Consider the following 27,715-nt stretch of genomic DNA (forward strand, 5'->3'; position numbering starts at 1 on the left):
TATGTTTAGAATTTGAGAGGTGTAAGCAGAGGGATGAGATTCTTAGTGGGTTGGTGGTGGCGCTCCATTGCACCTCCTCCGCCTTGGCCACCTGTGATAAACGTCCCTGTTAGTGTTGCGTGTTGTGGTGTGCTGGGGGCGATGAGGGGGTCTCTCGCCCATATTCTGTGTAGGGTTGTGGGTTGTCTGAGGGCTATTTAGTGGCAATGCCTCCTCCACCCACCCAGTGACCTGGATAATACATTTCTAGACTGCTTGGGTCCCTGGCATATCCCGGTGTGCAGCCGCCATCTCCTTCCTGGGCCCCTTGAGGGGGGGGTGCAAAGGGCACTGGTACCTCTTCCCTGTGCCCCTGAGATGCCTAGCCTCCGTGGTTTTTTTGTTTGGTCACCACTCTTTCTCCTTTCAACTCTTATCCCCTCTGTGGTTCAACATAGAGTGCTTCCATCTCCCTCGTTGGCCGCCTTTAAGGCTCTCCATGGAGACTCCCCCCCACTCAGAAGTCTCTCCACCTCCCTTTAGTCCTCCGTCTTGCGGCATGTGTTCATTCCGAGGGGTGTGGGTGTTGCTCATTCGCTTTCGTCTAGTTCTGAGTTGAACAGCCAGGTATGTAGTAGTGTTCTGGGGTAAGATGTTATTACATCGCCAGGCATTTTTTTTTTTTTTTTTGCTGCGTTTTTTTGCAGAAGATGTTCGGCCGAAAAACTTACAGAAAAATATAGGGGGTGGGTAAAGGGTTATGGGGTAGGGAGGTGTGGGGTATAGGCACTCTAAAATAGGCAAGAGGAGCTTTAAGGGGGTACTCCCCCCACCCCCCCAAAGATATACAAAAATAATTAGATGAGGTTTTTTAGGTCAAACATTTTCGGCAAAAAACTCAGTGAAGAAAAGCCCGATGATCTAAAAACATAGAACCTTTTCTGGTATCCTCTTTGTAGAATTTTGCTCTGAAACATTGTTCTTTGCCCAACTATGGCCACTTTGGTAGCTTCTATAAGTTTCAATGGAGGCGACAACCAACCAAAAGTCAAAACCTTGAACTCTAATGTTCTTTCCAAGTAAGGATGACGATAGGCTGCCCCTTGAGCAGTCTGTAGCCCCCAAAGCGGCACCAAAGATGCCCATTGAATGGCCTCACACGGATCATGTAAGGCTGAGATCGCAACTTATGTCTTGCTACCAATGGAATCAGGAACCCATTGGAGAGAGTCCCTTTCGGCAGAAGGGCTTCTCCTCAGCGCATCATAAGAATATGGGGAATCCTCTCCCGAAGATGAATAATACTGCAGTGATTGTGGTGAGGGACATGGCATTCAGACGACCTGTGTCACGATACCCCAGCAACAGTTTTAAGCAACACAATGGTTAACCGGAGGATAATGCACCACATCGGGGTTTGTTTTACAAGGCACTAATAGCATTTCATGTTTACAAATTCTGGTAGGAATGGATAGTGTGACACACCGCTCGCATTGTGGGCATATGAGGGACTTCCAAGTAAGGTGATGGTATCACAGCCTTTTGACTGTCAAATATTTCTGTCAGAAAAAAAAAACCTATTAGAATAGCGGTGAAGTACTTAGACTTGTCAATTATGGCAAATTGCCAATGTGTGGTAGTAAGGGAAGTGAGTTTGGTAATTTTTCAGGTAGATTTTATTTCCAATTTTGCCACTTTATTAGAACATTAGTTGTGTACACGTTTAGCCGAAATGATTTATCAGGTAGTGCTTAATGGAACAGAAGGAAGCAGCTGGGTCATGTGAGGCGTGTTCGACTGGATGTAGAAAATACAGGTAGAAATGCCTTCCATACTTTTAAGAAATGTGTATGGAGAAGCTGTCGAGGTATACCAGCTAAGAGGGAAGTTAGTCTGCAGTGGCGGATTGCAGAGGGAACAGGCGGGTAATCTGCTTTCCTGGAATTTAGACAATGCTGTTGCCTGTTTCATAGATCCCATTGAAAACCTTTTTGTAATTCTGGCCCATAGTGTGCCTGGAAATTGTGCTCTGTCTTGCATAAACAATCTCAGAATTTTGAGCATAGATAAAGCATGCCTTGCGTAGAAGTGTGGTTCTCCATATGTTATGTTATCTTACTTGGCATTTATATAGCGCCTTATATATCATTGGTATGACCTGAAAGCGCGAACGCCCCCGGGAACCGCAGTTCAAGTCATTAGAGAGAGTGTCGTATGGTGCGTGGGTGCACCGGATATGTGTGCAGCTGGTGTAGTTGTTAGATAGCTGCTTCTTAGCGATAGGTGTGCTGAGGAAATCGGTTGGATGTGTGCAGTCTGGTGGGTGGACACCCAGACTGGGTTCTGGCTGCGTTAGGCCTGAGGAACGCCTATGTTAGCCAGAATGTGCTTCAGCTAGCTGTGTTTTATTAGGGTGATGAGGTGTTTGTGTGGTCGTGTTTGTATTTGCTCAGCTAGGCCGAATTATCAGGGGTATAACTGTGTTCTAGTTGAAAGATGGTGAATAGAAGAGAGTGAGCGTAGTGGTGTGAGATGGTGGTTATCAGTAAAAACGCCTGAGACCAGACAAGTGAGCAGGACGGTGGGGACGTACATAGCGACATACATATGTGAAGTGACAGGATGGATATGGGGATACAGGTACATAGCATATATAGGGGATACAGATATTTGGTAAAATCATGGTGAACAGGTGTTGCCTCTATCCGCACCATCGGTAACATCGGTAGCATTGGTAACCTCTGTAGCATCCGCACCATATATCGCATCCGCACCATACGTCGCATCCGTACCATCTGTCGTAACCTGATAATACTAAAGATATATGAATCTAGTTTCTTAAACTGACAAGCAACCCTGCAAAATCTACAACCAAAAACAAATTAGAAAGAATCACTGAGAAATCTTCCACTAGAAGTATGGAGTCACCAAGCACGCAGTTCATATCCATTTTTTAAAGCCTGTTTTCCCAGGTGCATTGGCCACTGAGACCCACGTCACTACTCTTCACCAAGCTATAATTATCGCAGACCTCATTATTAATAAGGGCCATCAAATGAATGTGAAAAAATGGCAAGAGATCAGCCATAATGCCAGCATGCAAGGGGATTTGTGATTCCACCTCAGGCAGGATTAGCAATAAGGACCATCTACCCATGGTTATTGTTGAGATAAAATGTATATTTTGAGGATTCTAGGGCCCCTCAATTCTATTGCTTTTTCACCTTTTTTATTGTTTGACTCTGACTTATTCTCGGTGGTCTGAGGGAAGTCCCCTTGTCATTGCAAACCATTTTCACTAGTATATAGTTTATAGTCCTGGGTTGCCCCTAAGGCTCCAAGTCTCAGCTTTGCTTCTCTAGCATCCCAATTTAGCCAAAGGGTGGTTATATCGCCCTATATTAGTTTTAGGATGTAGGCTTGTGGCAGCTGTTATTTAGTTCTGGGTTACTCGCGAACACAAACTCAGTACTTCGATATGAGTAATAAAATTTTTTGGCTTGACTAACCTCTTTGGCGATATTTTGCTTTAGGAATTATTTTTGCAATGTTCATATTGCCGGCATTATTATTGTTGGGGATGTTTTCTTAAGTGACATTTTCACCAGGAAACTTTTAAGATGTGCTTATGGTCATTTGTACATGCTAGGTTTTCTAGTTTCACAAATCCAAGGTAATTCCATTTTAGACGCCCCATTCTTAGAAAAGCCGCTGTCGGAGAACTTTTTTTATACATACTAAAAAATTTTGTTAGAAACACTTTTGTTTGTGGCCATGTTTGCTCCAGTATTCACTAGAGATTACTAAGCTTACAATAATTGCACATCACAAGGCAGGAATCCTGGAACACGATTAACCCAAGATGTATTTAAAGTTTTATTAAAATCAAAGTGAACTAACACAACAATCTCATTTAAAACTGACTGCCGTTATATACTTTGTCTGTGTTTCCATGGATGACTTATAGAAGCAATCAAGGATTCCATTTCAGCGCTGTTTATGCATAATCTGCGCAGGCTCTGTGGTGTTCCTCCCACGTTAAATAAGTTTCTTCTTTCTATTAAGGATAGAGACCTCTGCTGTTTCTTCAATAATTCACCTTTGTGTTTAGGGAGATTTTTTATTTTGAACAATTGCTTTCCTTCGTTGTCTGGTACCTCCCCTTTCAAGTTGACAGGCTTGTGTGATGGAGGATTTAATTTAGTTTAACCCTCACTTGTGCATGCTACTATCTTGTTTTCAATCTATTCAGTAATTTGTTAACTCTATCCAACACCAGGTGAACATGTCAGGAGAGGGGAAAAGTATTTTCCTGTATCCTATTTATCACCTTGTGCTGAATATCATAAACCTCTCCAGGATCATCTTTAATATCTGAACTATCAGCCCTAACAGCGGTATTGACCTGCCTCATAGGATGTCCTATCTATGCCTGTGACACCTTATACTCTCACAGGTGGATAAGGTATCTGGACCATCTGTCAGGTCCCGCAGTTTCTATCGATCCACGGGTGCTGGTTGTCACACAGGTCCCCTGAGGATCAGTACCTGGCAGTGATAGGCCCTCTTCCTAGGCTTTAGCTAAAGGGGAATTGGATACTATTTTTAAAAAACAGCTACCTTCACTTGTGGCGCTAAAAGACACGGTTACTATTCTGCGCACTTACTCGTGTGCATAATTTCCCCCTTAACGTTGATCAGATAAATCACCTGTGAACCTCCTTGTGATAGCATTGAGGCCTTAGGCGACATGCCTTTAAACCTTCTCCTTATGATGTTTGAGGTGAAGAATACCATTTCCTTAGTGTTGACTGGCCTCCTTCTGAACCCCTGGGTTGGCCGTCCTCCTTAATATTTGCCTGATTTAGAATTCCTGCCCAATACAGGAAGCTACCTGTTCTAATTAGCCATAGCTATCTCTAAATAAGTTGTATTTTATTCTATGCCCAAAACCTACTCTTGAACATCCTGAGAACTTTTTCATGTGAGAAAGAGATGAAACTGTTTGAGCAGATATACCAGGTCTCAAATCTGCTCAAGTGTCAGAAGTCACTAACCTGGATTAGACTAACCTTTATGCTGTGCTTAAGGAGCACCCAAAAACCCCTGAGCCTCCCCTGCTGGGAAACAGCAAGGGGCCACCCAGGCGCCTCAGGGAAACCCTCTGGGAAAGAAAACTCTGGGAGACCTGCCTTGGTGGTGAAGTGGCGATTTCTTGGGAAGATCCGGGACACAGTAACTGAGAAGCCTTGGGATGAGGAGAAAGGGAATCAAATATTTGCAAAGATTTCCAAGTGGAAAAGGTACCTACGTGAGGAGACCATTTTACCTAGGAGAATATGAAGGACCTCCTTATTGCAGGAACTGACTGGATGACCCGGAGTATGGAGTCCTGTTTTAAAAGGGAAAAGCATTAATGCGTACCCAATGGTATGAGGGAGAAAGAATGTGTATTGTGAGCACCTCTACCTTGATGTACGCCGTGGGAAGGCCAGTCGTAGTCTACGATATGGAGACCATGGATATTCAGTGAGCGGGTTGCCTACACAGGACTCTAAATACAAGGGCAGAGTCAGAACAAGTTCAGTGAATACAACGCTTGTGTGCCGTAATGTTTGTAGTATGTCGTACCATTGCCGTGACAGGAGTTCGGCATACAGCAGGTTGCTTGATTTGCAGTAGTCAAGGCAAAGGATTGCGCTAAGGGATCGGTGTCCACTATAAATAAAGGATGCTAGCGGGATGAGAGGAAAGGGCACACTTCAGCATAAACGACTAAGTAGAGTTGTACCGGAGCTGGGCTCATTGCTAGGCAACCTCTCGGCGTACGAAGCAATGAGGAAGAGAGAGGTGCCGAGTATGTTCCGCTGTGCGATCGGGAGAGGGTGAAACTATGGAAGTGAAACAAAGGTTAGAGGCACATATAATAGAAACACACAGATGATAGGACAGCGTTTAGGAGAGCAGCATACTCGCGCAAATGAAAGAGTAGTGCCGCGGTGATGGCAAGACTGGAGAGCCTCATAACACCTTCCCTGCTGCAAAGGGGGCGGAGCCACCACGGAAAGCACAGCAGAGGCTGGAACGGTGCCTGCAATGGAGGAATCCATGTTGAGAGGAACATGTTTTACCAGACTAACTCCCTTCCAGCGCCTCCAAAAGGACCAACAGAGACCACAGGGCATAACAGAAACTTACTGAGATTACTTAAAACCTTTAGTAAAATCTCTGAATACTACTCTAGACTGGTTGAAAGGGTTACCCTCTAACCTGTGACAATTCACAGGTTCTGGTCACTTCTCCCCTGGGGGGGGTGTTGGGAGTCCTTCTGTATGAGGCTAGGGAGGTGAGGCCACTACCCAGTCGTCCCCCTAGAGGTGGTAAAAAGCGAGAGGGCCTCATGGGGAGAGACTCCCCTCATGGGGAAAAGGACTTGTGTCCCGTTAAAGACCTGCCTAATACCTTGTTCCCAAAAGCTATGGCCCCGTTGACTCCTTCTCCCTCCCAACCTGAAACGCCTACTGTGTATAATTGTGAAGTCTCTACTATTGCATCTGTAAGACCAGGTAGGACTGAGACGAAGAACCAAAGCAACATGCCGAACAGTAGAAATGATTACCCAAGAACTATGATGAGGTGGCCACTAGGAGGCATAAAGATAACTTCAAAGGCATTGACGAAAAACATTACAGTAGTGATACTCTGAGAAACCAGAGCCAGGTATTCTTTGGGAGTGAACTCCCTCGTCACAGTGGGAAACTCAGCAGATGTGAAAATTACCAAAAGGACAAAACTGTCAGGGTGTAATCTCCCCAATAGTCAAGATAGAAGAAGTCATGCTCAAGTATGAACAAGTCATGAAAAAGTATCAGAAATAAGAAGAATGGATAAAACCCTAGCACAATTGTTCACAAATCCGTGGGAGCTAATAAAGACTTCTGAAGACTTGTGCAATGGACTATCCAGGAATAGCTTCAAACACTTTCAGATAGACCAGGAGAAGGGAGTCATTCTCCTGGTCTAAGAATATATGGTAAACCTAAAAAGTCCTGATAAAGTGCCAGCAATAAGAAGAATTGATAAAGCATCAACTGTTTGCAAATCCTTGGTAGGGAGTAAAGAGACTTCTAAAAATGTGTACAAAGAACTATCAATGCTCTGAGGAGAAGGTAGTCCTTCTCCTGTTCTAGGTAGATTTGGTAAATCGGGCCCTATTTCAAGAGACTGAAGTCAAGCTAAAACTGGATTGTATTTTTTTTATTGTTTATGGTTTACATTAAACCTTTACAAAATAATCATCAATTCAATTTCAAACATATAAAAAACATTAATTAAATGATCACGTAAGAAAGCTGAAAAAGGAAAAACAAGAAGATAAAAATGAAATACCAGGCCTAAGAATTTGAGAAATTACGCATCCAAATTATAGCAAATTAATAGATTGAATGAGGTTTACAATAGCTATCCCTATCCTCTTGTTTTTAGTCGGTAGTATTCGTTCCCATAGCTCTTGTGACGTAGATAACACACAGTACTTAAAGGTTTAAGATAGTTTTCTCTTGTCTGCCGTCTTCGGGCATTCAGCTAGCAAGTGTTGAAGTGACTCCACAGCAGTTGAGCCACATTCATATCTATATCCGCTTTCCTCATTGATATCAGCTTCTTCAAATATCCGGGCTAGGGTTTTCCTCCAAATCCGTGGAATAGAGTAAACTGGCTTTTTCATGTACTCGCTGAGAGTTGTAAGAATGGTTAAGTTTGATTCTGTTTGTATACATTTCTGATACATAGAACATATTCTCCATTTGTGTATTCCATACAATGAGGGTAGACCTAATTCATAGCGAAGTTTCGCCATGGGCACAGAGTTTGGTAGATTTAATACAGTTTTCCAGAATCGACTTTCGATTTTCAACCAATGTGCTTGGTTTGTTCCATATAATATTATGGAGAGTTATTTTTGTAAATAAAAGGTGATTGCTGGTTTAATAGAGAACTTCCCGTATTTATGAAGTAAAATATTTATTTGGGATACTGCAAGAGAGACATTTGCTTGAATATCTTCCTGATATGCTTGCTCTTTACTACCATTACAGATGTTGACACCAAGGTATCTGTAAGCTTCAACCTCTTCTATTTATTTTACAAATACCATTTATTGCTTCTTTTCCTTCTCAAAGTTATTTTCAGGTATATACATAAGATTTTAGTTTTCTGTATATTTATTGTTAAATCGTTTCTTTTTGTGTATTTTTCTAAAGTGTTTAGAAGATTTTGAAGCCCAGCTGGTGTTTACGAAAGTAATATTAAGTCGTCAGCATAGTATAAGGCTCTAACTTTTAATATACCTTGCATCGGCTCTCGTGTTATCAAATTCATTGGTCATGTCGGATATAAAAAAGTTAGTGGCAGCCACCAAGCAGCCCTGTTTCAAACCTCGACTCGTCATGATGGGTCTGTTAAGTCACCCTCTTGAGTTAGTCTTATCCGGATCGATGTTTTTTGGTGCAGCTGGCAAATCTTGTAGTAGTTCCGGGCATCCTGCTGACGTTAGTTTGTTTAATATTTTGTTTCGCAAGACCGAGTCAAAAGCAACCCTAAAATGTACGTATGCCAGGCATAATACTTGATTAGTTTCTTTCAACTGAGATCTTATTGCTGCCCAAAGTCATTAGCTTAATGGAGGTGCATAGGCCCTTCCTAAAACCGGTTTGGTATGGGTTTAGACGTTTAGCTTCCATCAGCCATCTATTAAAGTCCCTCATTAGGCTGGATTGTTTCATCAGTCGAAGGGAGCTGTTCTCCTGGTGGCTTGGATCAGAAGTTCATTGAACCCTTTGTTTCTTGGTTTATTTTTTGGTGGTAGGGATAGAGTAGTTCGTTTGGACAGGGGGCGGTATATTGATTTTTGACTTGCATCCCAATGAGCACCCAAGTTATTCTAGGTTGAGGTAAGGGAAACCCATCTAGACCTAAGTAGAGAAGAGATTATTTTCTTTATTTGAAGAAAAATGTATAGCCAAAATAATACCACTTTGTCAGTGACCTTACTCCATCTCGCCACATATGGTGTCGGCAGCGGGATAGCTGTCCACCTGGAACAAAGTGGAGAGACCCTTAGCATCTTTATGGCCAGATCCCCTGACAAGTTACTGCCAGTAGGAATCTTAGGGGATAAAACTGAACTTAACAAGCTCCTCAGTCACATTTCCTCAAAGTACTCCATTCATGTTGTTAAACCGTACAGGCTCATGCAGAAGCCTTTAAACAGATGAGTACCCTATATAGAGGACAGGAGAGCCGGAGAGAAATAAAAACGTGCCCCAGGAAAATCTTACCAGAAAGAAACAGTTAAGATTAATAAACCATGGATTAAAGAATGGGGAAAAGTGAAGAAAGTAAACATCCCTCTTTTAGAGAAGATATAGTGATAAAAACCCGAAGAGGTATGGGTCACTCTCTGTATTATAATATTTTGTGCTTCATGAGGGGAAAAAGGACACCTAGCAAGACACTGCCCATGAAATCAGCGGTTGGGAACCTATGGAAATAGGTTGGATGGCAGCTGATGACTGGGAAGAACAAGAATATCAAGGAGAAGAAGAAAAATAAACTACAAGCAGTTTTTTTTCTGTGTTCCAGCCCCCTTTAAAACTCAGGAACAAATGGAGATGAATGGGGTACAAGCTTCTGCATTAGTATACTCGGGAAGTACAGACCGCTATAAGATCGATCCTTATATTTACCCAGAGTGATTACAAATGGGGAAGCCAGTAAGACTAATGTGAGCTCATAGGGGTCAAGAGATACCCTAAAACCTCAGTTGTCCTGAATATTCAGGGCAAAAAAAATCATGAATTCTGCCGTGATCCCTAGACCTCCTGAGGAAGTTCTAATTGGTGCAGAGTACCTTTCCTTTCATGGCTTAGTTGGCAAGCTCAATAAAGATCTGTCCAAATAGTCTCCCTTAAACAGCTTGGAAGAAGAGGGTTTTGTCGCGGACACACCTGTTTGGGACTGAGGAAAAATCCCAGGAAATGTTCATCATAGAAATGTTGCTGAAATCCCAGCATTAACCTTAGATGTGGAAGCCAAAACAATTAGGGGAATGGTATGTGACGATTCACAGATTCTCGTCACTTCTTCCCAGAGGGAGCCCTTCCCTATGAGGCTAGGGAGATGAGGTCACTACCCAATACTCCCCCCTAGGGGGGGTTAAAAAAAAAAAAAAAGCAGAGGACCTCATAGGGGAGACACTCCACTCAAGGGGAAAAGACTCCTGTCCCGTGAAGGACCTCCCTAAAACCTTTCCGCAGAAGCTACAGCCCTGTTGCCGCCGCCTCCTCCCTCTCAACCTGAAACTACTACTGTAATTGTGTAGTCTCTACTATTGCAGCTGCAAGACCAGATAGGACTGAGACGAAGAACCAACGAAACATACAGAACAGTATTTTTACTGTTCTGTATGTTTACCCAAGAACTGTGACGAGGTGGCCACTAGGAGGCATAAAGATAACTTCAAAGGCATCGACGAAAAACACTGACACTACGCTGTAGCAGACCCAGCAATATAAAGTATATGGAGGAAGGACTAAGTGTGCGGTGCAGGAAGAGCAACAAGGGAAGCTGGTGTCTGTCCGTTCTGCAGTGCCCAAGAAATTCAGAACGATGCTGGCCGAAGCATCAAGAGACAGTTGGTCTCTGAAGAATAGTCTGAAAGGAATTGTGAGCCGGAGGTAACCCGACACTCTGCAGAAGTAAGAATAATCCAGTGGTGGCATGACTTCTCCGAGGTGGAATGTGTAGTACATAAAAGAGACCACTGCAGCAACAGCTCTGCAGAGCTGCACAGCCCAGAGAGGAGGAAAGCAGGCTGACGTGCTGAGAATGCGCAGAACCAACCAAGAAGAACCAGTAGCTCTCCCCAGTAAAGATACAGGTAACGAGTTGCGGGAGAGCTGGGTGGGGTTTTTAGGAGATTGGCCCCGGGCCTGAATATCGGGTTGGTTCTGACTCTTGCTAGGAGTGCAAGGCTGTTGATAAGGCTTTTTGCTTTGCACGATTTCACCAACTTGTGCATATTAGTTATTTTAATCTCCCGTTCAAGAAGGTTTTCCAAAACCTCTCCACGTTTCACTTTTCTCAAACCTCCAATATGCAAACTAAAAATAATGCAGACATTTCATGGTTCAGTTTGCAAAGAATATTTAATTGAACTAATTGACCATGTTTGGCGGGTGGCCCGACACCATCACATGTTTCCAAAGGTTCTACCGCAGGTGGAAATCTGATTCAAAACCATCTGGCTATGTCTAAAGAGACACACTGAGATGCTAATAGACTCATTGAATTCCTCGTGACTACCTGTTGCCTAGCCCCTTGACTCCACGCCCCCTAAAATCCATTCAGAATGTCTGGAATCTCACTGTGATATTGGACTGCAGCCTCCCTTTTCCAATTTAAATGAATATGGCTGTGCAATAAATCTTGATGTCAAAAATGGATTCTACAATCTACACCTTCTCAGATCTATCCTTCCTCTTCTGCAGCTCACTCTCAAAATGACACTAGTCATTTGCAGAAGATAGTTGCATGGCAGAGCTGCACAGAAGGCACTTGATTAGATGCATTTGTTTTTTTAAAAAACCTATTTTTATTGTTTTCACATACAAACAGCTTGCATTTTAGCTGAGTAACAACCCCCCCCCCCCCGGAAGAACTGTTCTGTGTTGCTTTGTTTCTCGGGATCATCTATGAATTGAATGTGTCTGTTATTCTGATATTGTGGGTGCACTATTGTTCCATATAGTCTGATTGTAGGTATTCTAGGACCCCCCCCAATTCCTTCATGAAGGATTTGTTAGAGCCCTGTAAGATATGTTATCTTTTCCATGGTCATTTGTGACCAGACCTTCTGCAACCATGCGTAAAGGTGTGGTGGGTCTCACTTTTTCCAGTTTTGGGCAATAGTCACCCAAGCCGCTATGACCAGGCCCATGAAGCTCCCCCATTGCGCCCTACTGTACTTCTTGGCCTGTTGGTCTTTCATTCCACATAGCCATACTTTCTCCCCCAATTGTTCCACTTCTGGTAACATCTTTTTCATCTCCGCCTTCAATTCAGACCAAAATCCTTTAACCCCTTGGCAGTCCCTCCAGATGTGCTTCCACGTGCCTGCCTCTGAGCACCCCCTCCAGCAGCGATTAGATGATTCCCGATACATAGAGTTGAGCCTTTCGGGTTTGTAGTGCCATTGGGTAACAATTTTTATCCACATTTCCCTGGTTTGCGCTGCCCTGGTCATTTTTGGTATGCTTGTCCACAGCTCCACCCACTGCTGTTTCAAAATCTCTTCCCCAAGTTTTCACTCCCATCTGAACATGTAGGCCCATTTGACTTCTTCATCCAATGTGTTGATAAAGCTATAGAGAGAGGAGATTAATTTCTTGGATTTCGGAGCTAGTTGGAAGGGATCTTCCAAACAGTGTTAAGTCCCTTGTTGCCGCTCTTGTGACCTCTGGTGTCATCAGCCAATGTTTGAGCTGCTTATATTTGTACCAATCCGCCTCTGCGAGGTTCAGCCACGTTTTGCACTCTTTGATCTTATTTCTTTGTCATGGAACATTTCCCCTAGTTTCCTGCACCCTGCATGTTCCCACTTCTCATAAGCCCCCCCCCCCCTCCATTCTTGGTGGGAACTGGGGGTTCCTACAAATTGGTGTGAAGGGAACTACCACTGTGGTCATGACGCCCTTCCGCGTGTGGATTTCATGAGCTCGCTGATGCGAAGATTTGGATACCTGTGTTTAGGTTTCCACAGAACGTCCTCTAGCGGAGTTCCGGCGACCGCCCTGTCTTGTGTCACCCACATCGTTTGTTGGTCACCCCCCAGCCATTCCTTGAGTACCCATAGTTGCGCTGCTTGATAATATTTTCTGAAGTGTGGGAGGGACATTCCCCCTGCTCTAATAGGTGCCGTGAGGATGGCCCTGGCGATCCTTGGGCGTTTCCTCTTCCAAATATAGGACGAGATTGCTTTAGACAATGTCTTGAAGAATGAATTAGGAATTGATATTGGGAGAGCATGGAAGTAGTACAGTAACCGGGGAGAATAGTCATTTTAACCGATTGGATTCTACCCCACCATGAGACCATTAACGGGCACCATCGTTCCAAATCCCTCTTCACTCGCTCTAGGAGCGGAGGATAGTTTCCCTTATTTAGCAAGTCCACCCTGTGTGTGAGAGTTACCCCCAGATACTTGGTACCCTCGTCTGCAATTTTTAAACCTAGAGCTGGTGCCTCCCTTTCCAGTGTGTTTCTCTCCCCTGCCAATTGCAATATCTCCGATTTCTTCTTATTTATCTTAAGGCCAGAAATCGCCCCAAAGACCTCCAGTTCTTTTATGGTTTGTGGAAGGGTCCTCCCCGGGTCTTCTAGGGCCAACAACATGTCGTCTGCATAGGCTATTACCTTGTGTTGTCTACCTGCCATCTCAATCCTCCTTATTTGTGTGGATTCCCTGATTTTAATCAGTAGTGGCTCCAGAAAAATGGCATATAGGAGGGGGGAAAGGGGACATCCCTGTTTGGTTCCCCTTGTTATCCTTACCCTGTCCGTGACCTCACCATTAATTGGTATTCTTATTGATGGGGAATTGTAATTGGCTCTAACCATATTAATGTAGTGATCTCCAAATCCCATGTGCCTCAGAGTTTTAAAGAGTATCGACCACTCGACCCGGTCGAAAGCCTTTTCGGCGTCTAATGAAAGCAGGATTGCTGGTGTGTTTGTGATGCTAATCTTTTCCACTAGGTTTATTTGTCTTCTTAGATTGTCATGAGTTTGCCTGCCCGGAATAAAACCCGATTGGTCCGTGTTTATTAGGGTAGGTAATAGCGGGCATAACCTAGCGGCCAGTATCTTGGTGTACATTTTTGAGTCCAAATTAATCAAGGCAATTGGACGATATGGGCCAGGGAGGGAGGGATCTTTGCCTGATTTATGGAATACCGGAACCTTTGCCTCATTCATGGACGGAGTAACGTTTCCGCTTTCTTTGAAGGCGTTTAACAGTCTAGTCAGAACTGGGGTGAGTATGCCAGCAAATCTTTTATAAAAGGGGGGCCGTGAAGCCATCTGGGCCGGGTGCTTTGTTTGGGAGTCCCGCTATTGCCCTTTCCACCTCCTCTTCACCTATCCGGGTCTCCAGTGCCTGTCTTTCTCAGATATTTTTGGGATGGGGAGGGATTGTAGGAAACTGTTTTGATCGCCTTCATCTGGGTCCTCTGTAGCGTACAGCTTTTGGTAGAATGCCCTAAAGGCCTCCCCTATGTCTTTGGTGCGCGTTTGCGTTTCTCCTTGTGCATTTTTGATGTTTATGATGCTCCTTGATTTTTGTTTTGCGCAGAGTTGTATTGCTAGGAGTTTATCCGCTTTATTGGCTTTGATGTAGTATTGTTGTTTCAGAAAGAGGAGGGATTTCTCTGCCTTTTTTGTTGCGCATCATTTCCAGCTGCCCATGCGCATGTCTCAGGGCTTTCTTGAGATTTCTGGTAGGGTGTGTCATTAATTCCTCTCGGATGTCCGCTACTTTCCTTTCAAGTTCTCTTTCCCAGCAGTGCCTCTGCTTGTCCTTAATGGGTTTCAGTGCTATCATGTGTCCACGAAACACCGCTTTGAAAACTTCCCATACTGTTCCCAGGGGGACATCCCCCGTAACGGTTTGCGCAAAGTATTCTACGATTTTTTTCCCTTATCGCTTCTCCCGTAACTGGGTCTGTAAGAAGATCTTGTGGCAACCTCCACCGCCAGAGACCTCCCCCTTCCCTGGGGTCTGCACTTCCAACCATATTGGGGCGTGATCGGACAGCCCTATGGGGCCTATTTCCATTCCTTGAATTTTGCCCATCAGCCCCACCGACACCCAGAAGTAGTCGATTCTTGACATTGTGTTGTGCACATGCGAATAATATGTGAATCCACCGTTTAGGCCCTTCAATTCCCCTTAAACGTTGCATAGCGCCAACTGGTCCATTTTTGCCTGAGTTGTTTGGATGGTGCTCCCTGACGGTGGGGTCCCCCTGAGCTCCTATCCAATTGTGGATGCCAGGCTAAATTTAGATCTCTCCCTAGTATTACCTCTCCTTTTGCAAAGCCTTCCAGCTTCCCCATCGTATCCCTCAAAAAGCCTTCTTGGCCTGAGTTGGGTGCATATATCGCTGCCAGGGTTAGCAGAGTGCCATCTAGCGTAAAGTTGGCAAATACAAACCTCCCTTCTCTATCAGTTTGCTTGTCTGAGTGCTGCGTCTGCTCCCCCTTTTTTTGCAATCAGTACCCCCGCCCTCTTATCCATGGCGTTAGATTGTGCCCATATCTTGTACCCTCTGCTTTATACTTTCTTTTTATCCTGGGCTCTTATGTGTATTTCTTTGAGCAGCAGGATGTCCACTTTCTTCCTGAGCATGCTCTCAAACTTTTTTCTCTTCACTGGAAAGTTCTGGCCCCTTACGTTGTATGATAAAATGTTTAGTTTCCCCATTTCGTTATCCCGGATTGGGTGCCCTTAGATCCCGAGTGTAGTGAGCCCCATTTCCTTCCGGAGCCGCCCCCTGTCCTCCTCCCCCAAACTCCCCAACTTCCCCCCCCCCCCCCCCTACTCGTAACTTTGAACCAACTATGATCCCGAGGAGGGCCTGGGTACCTAAGGATGCTTGGACGTTGAACCTATCGCTCCCTGCCCTCAGTGAACTCGGGCTAAACTTTGCGGGGAATCCTAAACCCTGCATTTCCTTCAGAGCTTACTGAGTACCAGGTCCTGGTCCCCTGTCCGGCCGCTGAGTATTGCGTCCTCCGATCGACTTTCAGAGTTCGCCTCCCCTGACTTCTACAGTTTCATTCTGTCCCCCACAATTCTCTTTTGGCTGAGTTTTCCTTCTAGTCCCTTGTTATCTTCTTGAGCCTCCCCTACCATTCTGTTTCTTTTTTTGCCGTACCTCTTCCCATCCTCTCGGCCTCTTGTGAATTTCCCCCCTTGCCTTGCCACCCCTGCTTTCTGCCCCCTCTACTTGCAGGTCCATAATTTGGAGCCCTTCTTCATAGGTTGTTACTCTTCTTTGCTTGCCTTCCCATTCGAAGAGCAAACCAAATGGAAACGTCCATTTGTACCTAATTTCCCTCGCCGTCAGCTCCTTTACCAATGGGGCCATCTCTCTCCTTTTTAGTAGTGTGACAGAAGCCAGGTCCTGGTATAGCTGGATATCTATCCCATTCACCCTAATGTGGTCCACCTGCCTCGCTCTCCATAAGATTTGTTCTTTCTTCGGGTATGATGAAAGGGCTACCAGCTCATCCCTAGGTCTTTCCCCTGGGGCACCCGTTCTTTTTGGGCCCACTCTGTGCACTCTGTCAATCCCAATGGAATCCCCATCTTGCGCCTCTAAAATGTCTCTAAACACTTCCTGGACCACATTTTTGAGCTCTTTGTCCAAAACCGACTCTGGCATGTTCTTAATGCGGATATTGGATCTGCGGGATCGGTTTTCTAAATCCTCGCATTGGATCTCAAGGTTGTGGGCCAGTCGCACCAGGTGCTCCTGCGTCTCACTGTTTTGCATTGCTTCTTCTGCATTTTGAACAATTCTCTTGAGCGTATCTGTCCTTGTCTTCCAGTTTAGCCACATCTAGCTTCAGTTCTTGGACTACCTGTTTCATGTCATTCTTCATCGTGGTAAATTGGTCTTGCACCGCAGACATAAATTTGTCTTGCAGCTCCACAAACCATGCATGCATGTCATCCCTTGAGGGAGGGAGGTTGCATATGTTGGGGGGAATGTTGTCAGCTGTGGGGTTTTCCAGTGTCTTTCCCCTGGCGTTTCCTGGGGCATAAGATGACCACATTTGAATGAAGTTTGCATCTTGTTTAGTAGTTTGTGGGTTAAGATGGGTTGAGCCCCCTTTCCCCTTTGCCTTTCGACATCGCCGTAGTGTTGTGGTCCCCTTATGCAGTTGGGCGCCTGATTGGACGTCACTGTAATGCCCTCTGGTTCTTATCTTTACTGTCGTCCTCCAGCTGTGATGGGAAGGAGCTATGGAGGGGGAGCAGACTTTATTGCTTCTAGTGGGGAGGATACCGCCTCTCCTGCCCATCAGACCAGGCTGTGGTTCAGGAAGGAGGGGTCCTTCGCTTTCTGTTCCAGATGTCCTCCTTTTTACTTCTTGATTCTCCACCCCTCCCCCCACTGTCTGTGGCCTTGCTGGCTAATTTAGAGGGGGGAGTCTCTCCCCTGGTATGGGTGCAGGCCTTATGTTTGTGTGTGTGGGGGGGTGTCTCCCACCTGATATCACCTCCGCGCTGCCTTCTGTGCGGAGGAGGGGAACGGGGGGGGGGCGCGCTCACCTTCTGCGCCCACCGCCGGCGCCAGTCTCCGGAGTGCCTCTCTGCACGGGCTCGAAGTTCGGCGTCTTCCGCCCGCGGTGCTCGATCTGCCCAGGCTCTGTCTGGTGGGCGCCGGAGTGGCTGTGGGATCTCGGTGACTCAGACGGAGGACGGGCTGTGCTCCGCCGGCAGGCACCAATCCGTGCCCTCCACTCTGCTGGGCTTCCCACCATAGCCTCGTCCACCGCTCCCCGTCGCTTCACTTGGCGGCGCAGCTCAGCAGTGGTCCTCTGGGGGAGAGGGGCGCCCTTGTCACAGCGCTTTTCTTCACTTCTCCTTCGTCTGCTCCGCGGGCCTTTTTCCTTCCTCCTCAGCGCCGGAAGACTCAGCAGGCAGTCGGGAGGGAAATCCCAACGGTTGTCTATCGGATGATCTGCTTTGATGAAGTGCTTTTTAGCAGCCCGGCCAGAGCGAGACTCAAGCGCGTCGTCGGCCATCTGGGAATGAGATACATGTGGTTTAACTATTTTATGAACAATAGCATTATGCACACACTGCAAGTGGTGGTCTTGATATGCTAGAAGTTATATATATATATATAGTTGGTACAGTCTAATTTGGAATTAATAAGGGAGTCCACTACCATAATATAGAGCTTGAAGAGGATAATGGGGGCTATATGTAGCTGACTTTAAAGAAGCTGTGCCTAACTATTGAACTGACCTGAACTTTAGCACTGAAAATGCTGAAAAAATGTAGGCTGGAGAAAAGTGTTTGGAAAGGGCCAACTAATGGGTGCCAACTGCTATTCTAGACTCATTCAACTTGAGAGCACTTCCCCAGAGCTAGTCACATACTCTGTCCAAGGCAGAGAAAAGAGCATTAAAGTCAATGTTGGGTCCCATGTCCCTCAAATAGATTGGAGTATCATTTGCGTATGAGTGGAAACTCGATGTCCAGGGAATGGAGGTGCTCCATAAGAGGGTGAATATAGATGTTACAGAAGGGGACAAGTGGATCGCCATGAGGTGCACCGTGGTTCATCTTTAAATGGATGGAAAGAAAAGTGCAGAGAATGACCTTTAATTCCTGATCTTTCAAATAGAACTGGAACCAGTTAAAGCATTACCCCCGACAAGTGCCACCACGGCCTACTGCTCTGAAAGGAGGTGTTAGTCTATGGTGTCACTGAGGTCTATCTAACATGCTCAACAGAGCATGCACTCTCATTGGCTTCAGTGAGGATGTTCTGCCAGACACTCAGGAATGCTGTTTTTGTCCTGCACCTCAGGTCGATACCTGATTGGAAAGAGTCAAGACATTTCCCCACTAGGAACGTTCAGAGTCTTTTTGATGACATTGGGAAGGCAAGGCCACAGGGAAAGGGGCGATAATTACTTAAGGTTGAGGGGACAGCAGATGGTGTTCTTAAAAGTGATGCCAAGGCTAGTTGCTTTTAGACCCAGACCTGATGAGGGATGCCTCCTGCAGTCGGGTCATAAACATGTTTGCTGGCTGCACCTAGGGGAATTGTCGAATGAGGACTAATAGGTCCACGATGAGAGACATTATTTGAGTAGGATTGATCTATTAAAATAAGTACATTTCAGTTGAGAATATAGGGATTTTGTTGCCGGGAGCGATCAGTCCTAGCTGGGATTTGGCAATGTTAGATTGCATATCCTACATTTAGTGAGACAACACTAGTTGAAGGAGTTGCAGGAATCTTGAGATGGAATTAAATACATGGAGAATGAAGTTATTGATGAATTGACATAAATAGGGCTATGAAGGGGATGTTGACTTCATTATGTAAAAAGTTTTTTGGCAGCAAAATACCTTTTTTTGTAACTGTCAAGGACAGTCCTTTTTACAAGTGCTGAGCAGGATATTTTGTTGAAGCAGTTTATTTAATTTCTAGTTTTGTACGTATGCCATTTGAGCATTGTCTATTCAGTGCAAAAGTAGGGAGAAGGTACTGGTCTGTTTTAAAAAACAAACAAAAAAAAAATTCTTTATCTGTCAGTTTGTTAGGATCTAAGATACTTCTTGAATAAAATATAAAACATGAGAGGTTGTTGCGTATAGAAAGATTCAAATTCTGTATAAATTTATATTCCGAGAATACATTTCTGTTTGCTCTGAAAGTCTGAGCAGAGGGAATGGATAAATCGGAAGAAGAATAATCTATATCCGTTAATCGTGATAACGTGGCTGGACCAATCAAAATCCAAAATGTCCTCGGTTTAGATGACCTCATTAGGATCTATTGAGGGCTCCTACCAAAGACAGACACTATTGAGACTTCAAAGGGTCCGTAATTGAACAACTAGCCTTGTGTTCGACCAATCATAGACACTGTATCACTTTGCACTGACAGCCCTACATTGGCTCCAAATAGTTAGTTGTGCTGGGTTCACTAGTCCCTCCACTGCTGCACCACTGGATAACTCTGAAGGATGGAAAGAAAAAAAAGGTTTGTGAAACCTTCACTAGACCTGGAGACACGTAGGGTGTAGTGAGCACTACCGTATATTAAAACATGTAATTCATTTCAATACAGTTAGTTTAATACAATTAATACTCCTACCACATTGTCTTCTACTCCTACCACATTGTCTTGTTAGTGGTGTTTTACTGATTTATTTTTCACAAATGGTGTGCATAGACCCTTTCGATGAATTTCGGACTGTGCGTCCATCTTCAGGGCAGGCTCTATAAATACACAACATAGTACAAACATTTCAGTTCTAATCTCTGGTTTAAATATTTTTGTAAGACGAATTTCAATTAACACCTCGTATTCAGGAACAAGTTAATAGCCACAATATGATACCTGCTTTGTGAGAAAAAATTGAGATGTGGCCTTCCTTGTTGCATGGATAGGCAAAACCTTCTAGCAGAAACTGCTATGGATAGTTACTCATGGCAGTAAACCTCTAGATATCCTGCAATGCAATAGTGGGAATTCTAATAATGTGTGCCTCACATATAAAAGTAGAGTCATAAATAATGCAGAAATGGGAACATTTTTGTTAGTTGAAAAATGTATTTAAGAGTAAGTCTACTTTTACCTAATGGATTATTGGAACGTAGTCTCACTCTTGGAGGTGCTGGACACTATTTGCTGGTATAATGCAATGAAACCGCCAGGCACATCTGTAATAAAATGAATGTATCTTTCTACTAAAACAGCGATGTATGTTAGTTATGCCAGGTGCTGAACACAGCATTAGATGAAAGAGATTCCTTTCCCTTAATGTGTCAAATATTGCTGTATTTCCTACTTTTGAGGGAAACACTATAAAAGAAAGGGACGCATACCAGAAAACATTGTGTCCAGCTGTACAACGGTACTCGTTATTGTCACTATTCTGCAGTTTGGTACAAGCTAGCTAAACCATGTCATACCTTAAAGATAAGAATCTGCATACAACGAGGCTCCAAAGCTGATGTAGAGCATTGCTGTTTCTTAACCGATCTGCGCTTTCGTGCTGCCGAGGAACCGAGCGTTACTGTGGCAACAGACCCGCTAATACAAACAACGTCATCACGTCATAGCGGGGTGACGTAGGTAGAATGACATATCCACAGCGTCGTGTTATTCGTATTGTAACTGTTACAGAGCTCTTGAAAATGCAAAGAAAAGCATTTTTGGTCATGCCAAAGGATTTGTTAGTTGAATGGTTTAGAGGGTTTAACATTAAGAGGCAGAAATAGGTTGGGCTCTGCTATCGAGTGACACCTAACTTGTAAATTTGGTTTAGTTTTACTTCATCCAAAATATTTGACCTTTTCCAATTTGACCTAGGTTTCTTTGGTCGTTTATTTTGGTTGCAAAATGTAGGGGGGGGGCAACCCACCACCACACCGTTCACAGCCCCACAATCCCATCCAACTTAACCTATTCCCTTACCCCTCCCATATATTTAACTGGACCGAAAAAACAATCAAATAAATTCGGTCAAATGGAAAAGGTCACATTTCTTTTGATCAAGTATGCCAATACCGTAAATTTGGAATGCATTGCTATTTTGCTAAAGCATATTTGCAATCACCTTAACGTTCTGTCCTGTCACCTTTTGACCTCTTCCCAATCATTTTCATCACCCATATCGGATTCATCCCTTACTATTCATAACAATTTTGCACCTAAAATATACAACCACACCACACTGCATCTTCACTGAGCTAGCACAAATGGTTCAGGCAAAAGGTATGGGATGTCACCCCTTTCGTGATATTTTTGCAGTAGTGCACAGCAACTTAATTTCAACTTTTTACTTGGCAAATGCAAGCAGACCTCAGAACTTGTCCATGTCAACTTGCCAGACAACTGCAATTCCCTTGAGCGCTTAAGGAAACTGTCGTATAGCAACAGTGGCCTGCAATGAAAAGCCACCAAGTGTCTAAAATACATTCACACAGTACCTGGCCCGCTAACGCAACATTGGAAAAATAGTCTGTTCACCTTGCATAATGACATCTGAGTGACCACGTGGCTTAATGTTGGCAATGTCCTAGCGGTACATTTTCTGTCAAACCCCATGGAAGCGAAGACTCTGAACATCAATTCGATATCTGAAATCCGAACTTGAATGCAAACATTGTGAAGCATTTTAAAGCAGCTAGACGCATCAGCCAAAGATCAGCACAAGAACTTTAAAACATCAGGTCATGTGCAAGATGAAGAGATGGCGAGAGACATGAATCTGAAAAATTGAAGCTGTGTGGCCCGTAAACCTTAGATTAGCTTTACCTAGAGGAATGAAGGAAGTTGAGTAGTCTTGTTTTTATGGATCAATCAGCACATTTTCACAGTCATTATCTGCGACTTGTTTTTGAAAGCATTTACTTCTTGATATGCCACAGCATCTGCCTTCTGTTTTTGAGTTCAGTATTTTGTCCATGTTAATAGATCAGGTGTCGGGTTTGCTCTGTATGCCGCTGCCAGAGCTTCTATGCCTCGTCCCCATCAGCAACAGCCTTTCACTCTAAGGCTATTTATAGTATGCCACTAGGGAAAGGAGCAATGCAAAAAAGAACATCTGCGTTGTATCACTCTTCTGTCTTGGAAGGTTGAGGAATTAATATAACACAAACTCTTAGCTGATTTGGGATCCAACACACACATTATCTGCTCTCCTCCTTACACCCTAGTTCACCGGTTTCACTCCTGAACTGCTCATAGTAGCCTCTGAGGGACGTCTTAAGCAGGATTTTCTTATAAATTAGTTCCTGTCCAACAAATGCTCTTTTAGTGAGACTTCTAGGGTTATTCTCTTTACACCTGAGAGAAAGCTTTAACCCCAAAAGGATGCTGCTTCACGCCATTTTCACCCATTTAGCTTTGTTCAGTATAAGTCTTTAACCTAACCTCCAAAAAGCAAATTACCTAGACCAGTGCTAAATACCTGAAAACTACAATGCAGCATTATTCCCTTCACTGTTGCTAAAATGCTAACGGCTCAAACATCCAGACAAATATGGCGCAATTTATTTTCCCAAACTGAGGACCACTTTCAGGAATGCCATCGATCTGAAATCGCTCCTTCACCCTGGTTCTAGTTGCTTTGTTTAGTTTCACAGTCTCCCTTTAATTCCTAACTGATGGCACTGAGTCCTCTCATCGTGGAGCTTGCCAACAGTTGACCAACTCCTAGCAATGTTCCTCTAGAGTCCAGGGTGTGTCTGTGTGAGTCACGCACTCTTGTAGGAAAGCCCCTATTGAGAGGTTCTGAATCCTGCTTTGCTTTTGTTTCCCCTCTTTCCTGACTGGCTAATTCTTGAGCCTAGATCTGGAGCTCTTTAGGAGGGGTGTGGGAGTCTCCTCTGGTGTTCCCTGGGTTGCTTACTTCCTTGGCTGCACCTGCGCGGAAGAACCAGTACTAGCATTAACTTGTAACTGCAGGTTACCTATAGACTTTGTCCTGTTATATTGTACATGTAAAACATCTACTCACGTTTGAACTTTGATGTGTGACCAGAGAAAAGGTACTTTACATGCCAACCTCCCCTCCCCCATACATGAGAAAATTCAACAAATTGGTACTTAATTTACCCACCTGGGAAGTATGATTCTGATTTGACTGACATATAGATTGGTTTAGTTCAACTCAAGATGCTGTCTCTTTCCTCAATCAGCTAGGCATTCCAATTAACTTGATAAAGAAGCAGTATTTTGCAACTTGTTGTAATCTTGGGGCCTGAAGAATCTCGTGCTTTCCGCAATTCTTGGAATCCCACAACAGAAAGCTCTTTTCTCAAAGATCTCTGGGTTTACCCTGCTGCCAATTGTTAGCCTTGCAGGTATTTTTTTTTTGTAGCAGAGAACAAGTATATCTGAACCCTAAATAGATGTTTTTTGTAATTTATACTTGGCACTGTGTTCATTTTTACAGTTGAATTCTTCTATCTAGGCAGTAAGAACATTGAAGCTCATTTTGTGGCGTTGTGGTGCAGCGGAATCACTAATTCAACATATATGCGAGCGTTGTGGATGGAAGCAAGAGGGAAGGCTCTTATTTTTACGTTGTATACTATTTCTTGTTTGGAGTATTATTATTCACTTTTTTGTTGAGGTGTTTTCCCTTTCTTACGGTGTGAAACTCAGTGTATGCCATTTATCTGTATCTAGGCGTGCATACTGGTGTCCCAGGGGACCTCCAGTAAAAATAATCACAGGATCTAAAAAATAAATCCAAAAAAGAGCATATACCAAGCAAGAAGTAACACACATTGAACCCAAACCTGGGAAGCATGGTTCAGACAGCCCTGTGGAACTGAATGAAATTAGCTCTCGACGCCGCCCACTGCGGCTACACATTTTATACATAATTTACAAAATGACCACACAACATTTTTTGTTACATTTTCAAGGCAGGTCACAGGGGCTGATTAGTGGAACTATGTCAGTCCCCTATAAGAATCTATTATGTTGACTGACCCTGATTGGCCAATACATTTCCTGGCCAAAAATTACTTAACACTGCTTGTGATGTCGTAGATCTTCCCACACCGCCCCACAATTACACGATGGTACTGATCAGTCAAAAAATACTTGTTTGCCATTGGTTGGCAGTGCCCAATATGCAAATTTATAAACAAACACTGATTGGACAGGGCATCCTGAGTTGGCAGGGGCGAGACATTTACACCAAGTCTGACCAACGATGCACCAGGCGGACATCAGCGAGGACACTTCACAATGTTGCGCCCTCAAGACACCAAATCCTCTCTACCTATTGGCTCACTGTCACACGCCGCACAACTGCTACCCCTTTGCTCTGGCCCCTCAGCTCCTTGCTCACGCCTCTGTACCAAATTTAGTCTGAAAAAAGTATACTACACTGTGGCTGAATTTTAATGAACTGCATTTAATTTCCATTTCTCTGCCAATTCATCTCGTGCACACAGGTGCCTCGCTGGTCCACCTCGAAAAGTATCTCTTAGAGCAACTACGATAGGACTGCGTTTTCCTCTGAAACGTCAGTCTTTGCATCATGTCTGCGCGCTGTTTCTGCTGATTGTCCAAAAGACCACACTGTTATCACTGCAGCCTGAAGCCCTTTATTATTTGTATTTGTATTTTATTTATATAGCGCTTTACACCAAAGCACTTTAAAGCATAACAGCCAAAATACATTAAACATGGAACATAGAAGCAATATAATAAACATGATTCAAACCAGAAAAACAGCACGTAGAACAATTTGCATTTGGGAAGGAAGAGGAGAGATATGGGAAAGAAAGAAGGAAAGGGGAGAGGGAGTAGAAGGGAGGGTGTAAGTCAAAGGGCGGGGAGACAAGAAGAGATAAAGGAACAGGAAGGTGGAGTGGGGAGGAGAAAGAAGAGGAGGAAGGGGAGAGGAGTCAGGGAGGGGGGGTGAAGGAGTGTTTTTAAGGAGGACCGGAAGGAGGAATAGGTGGAGATGGAGCGGTTAGAGAAAGGGAGCAAGTTCCAATGTAAGGGGGCAAGGAGTTGGAAGGAGTGGAAACGAGGAGGCACAGGGAGGGGGTGGCAGAGAGTAAAAAGTGGTCAGCGTAGAGAGCGAGAAGGGGCATAGAAAGAGAGAAGAGAGGAGAGGTAAGGAGGGGCAAGGTCATGAAGAGATTTAAAAACGAGACAAAGGAAGTGGTATGTAAGTTGGGAGTGGAAGGGAAGCCAGCCTTGGTTGGCAAGTGAATTGGAGATGGAATCCTAGGGAGAGAGAAGACCGAGGGTGCGGACGGCAGAGTGGTAAAGGGATTTAAGAGGGTTGAAATGGAAAGAGGGGAGAGCGAAAAAGATAGAAGAACAGGAGAAAAGATGAGGGAGGAGATTAAGAGTTTAGTAGCATGGAAAGTAAGAGAAGAACAGACTTTACGGATATTAGAGGTGATGGCGACAAGAGCGAGTAGTGAAGGAAATGTGGTAAGTGAAGGAAAGGGAAGAGTCAAAGTAGATTCCTAGATTCCTCGCATGGGTGGAAATAGGAAGATGGGCGCGGGGAAAAGAATGGAATTAGGGGGGGGAGGAGGAAGTGTGTTGGAAGGGAAGAAAAGGACTTTAGTTTTGTCCGTATTGAGAGACATAAAATGCAATGACATCCAGTTTTTAATGGCAGTGAGACCGGAGGAGAGTTTAAGGTCAGGGGTGAAGGAAGAGGAGAGGAACAGTTGAGTGTCATCGGCATAGAAATGGTGAGAAATTCCAAAAGAGGAGATGAGATGAGAGGAGCGAGAAGGGAAGTATAGAGAGAATAAGAAGGGTCCGAGGATGGAACCTTGGGGGAACACCATAGTTTAGAGGGAAGGTGGAGGAGGTTTGACCACCCCAAGAGACGGCGATTGAGCGGTTGGAGAGGTAAGAGGAGAGCCAGTTAAGAACTGAGTCTTTGAAGCCAAAGGAGGAAAGAGTATTGAGAAGTAGGGGGTGATCAACAGTTTCAAAAGCAGCGGAGAGGTCGAGGAGGACAAGTATTGAGGATTGCTTCACATAGCGAGCGGTGAGGAGAGAGTTCAGGACATAGGTGAGGGCAGATTCAGTGTAGTATTTGGGACGGAAGTCAGATGGAGAGGGGGGGGAAGGAGAGAGACGTTAGAGATAAAGGTTGAGAGTTGAGAATAGGCAAGGCGTTAGAGTAGCTTAGAGAGGAAAGGTAAAAGTGATATAGGGTGAAAGTTAGACACAATAAGGGGATTGGCAGAAGGCTTTTTAAGGATAGGGATAATAGTGACATGCTTGAAGGCAGTAGGGAAGGTAGCTGAGCTGTGTACAAAAATGCTTTCCTAATGTGGGCCTACAAGAAAATGGTCTTCCTACTGTTGGATATCACTCAAAAGCCCTCCTATCATATATTCCCCCCCCAAGGCACCCTGCTCCCCACGCTCCTCTCCCGCTGTACAAACTTACCCCACTGCTACACCAAATTACCCACCCTTCATTGTGATTCTCCCTGGGACTTCTCGTGCTGTGCCTGCTCTGTCTCCCTACGTCCATTTTGCCGCTTTCATCGACGTACCTAATCCCGATGTCACTACCCACGTCACTCTATAAGTCACTGTGCTACTTGAGCAACCGATGCGCGCTCCCCCCTTCAGAGCGTTGGACCTGGACCTTTACAACACTTGGCTTGGAACTATCTTGACCCTTGACTACGCTCAGAACTGGATGCCACTTAAAAGGAAGCCCCGGTAGGCCCCAAAAAGTCTGCACAGGCTAAAAGGCCATCTTGGCCATTCCTCGTTATCCAAACTCACAAAGAAAGATGCAAAACAAAATGGCTTCAATGGAAGATTTTTAGAATGCCGAGGCAGCTCAAAGGCCCCCACATATGAGGAGCGTTTGACTACCACTACATCGATAAGGCTACAGGAAGATGTGTAGTGGGGGTGGGGGGGCCAGGAACTGCTACCAACCTACTGCCCAATACACTTGCTGTGCGAGAACTCACCCAGGCATGACCTAAGGTGCTCAAGGATTAGCTACTAAGGGCAGTTCAGTGCAAATGAGTTGCAGCTGCAAGAGGACTTCAGTAGAAGCCCCTCTGAGAGACGAAAGACCGGCCATAAAAAACAAAATGCCATCAAACTCGGGGGTACTAAGGGTTAGCAAGAGGCGCGTCAAATTATTGTCCTATCTTTCCGGAGGAAACCTGTTTACTTCTGTAGATTTATCAATAAATACACTCCGATCTCGTGGCTTTCTTTGTGTCGGTGGTGCCAAGCTTCTCGTGAAGGCTCTGTGTATTCTTCAATCACTTTTCACAGCCCAGTTACCTGAATATCCACATCTTCTGCATGTCTCACTTGGATATATTCAAAGCAGTGTTGGCGACAGATCTAGCATTAAAATACATAGTGATTGAAGAAATTGCA

At 44.5% G+C, this 27,715-nt stretch overlaps 1 protein-coding gene across 10 annotated transcripts in view; it reads left to right on the top strand.

The window, feature by feature from the left end:
* The window catches only part of ARHGAP29 (Rho GTPase activating protein 29), a 527,305-nt gene that overhangs the window by 236,383 nt on the left and 263,207 nt on the right, over positions 1-27,715 (top strand). The window lies entirely within an intron of this gene.

Source organism: Ambystoma mexicanum, chromosome 1q (assembly GCF_040938575.1).
Source record: "Ambystoma mexicanum isolate Mex_15411 chromosome 1q, UKY_AmexF1_1, whole genome shotgun sequence".
NCBI lineage: Eukaryota > Metazoa > Chordata > Amphibia > Caudata > Ambystomatidae > Ambystoma > Ambystoma mexicanum.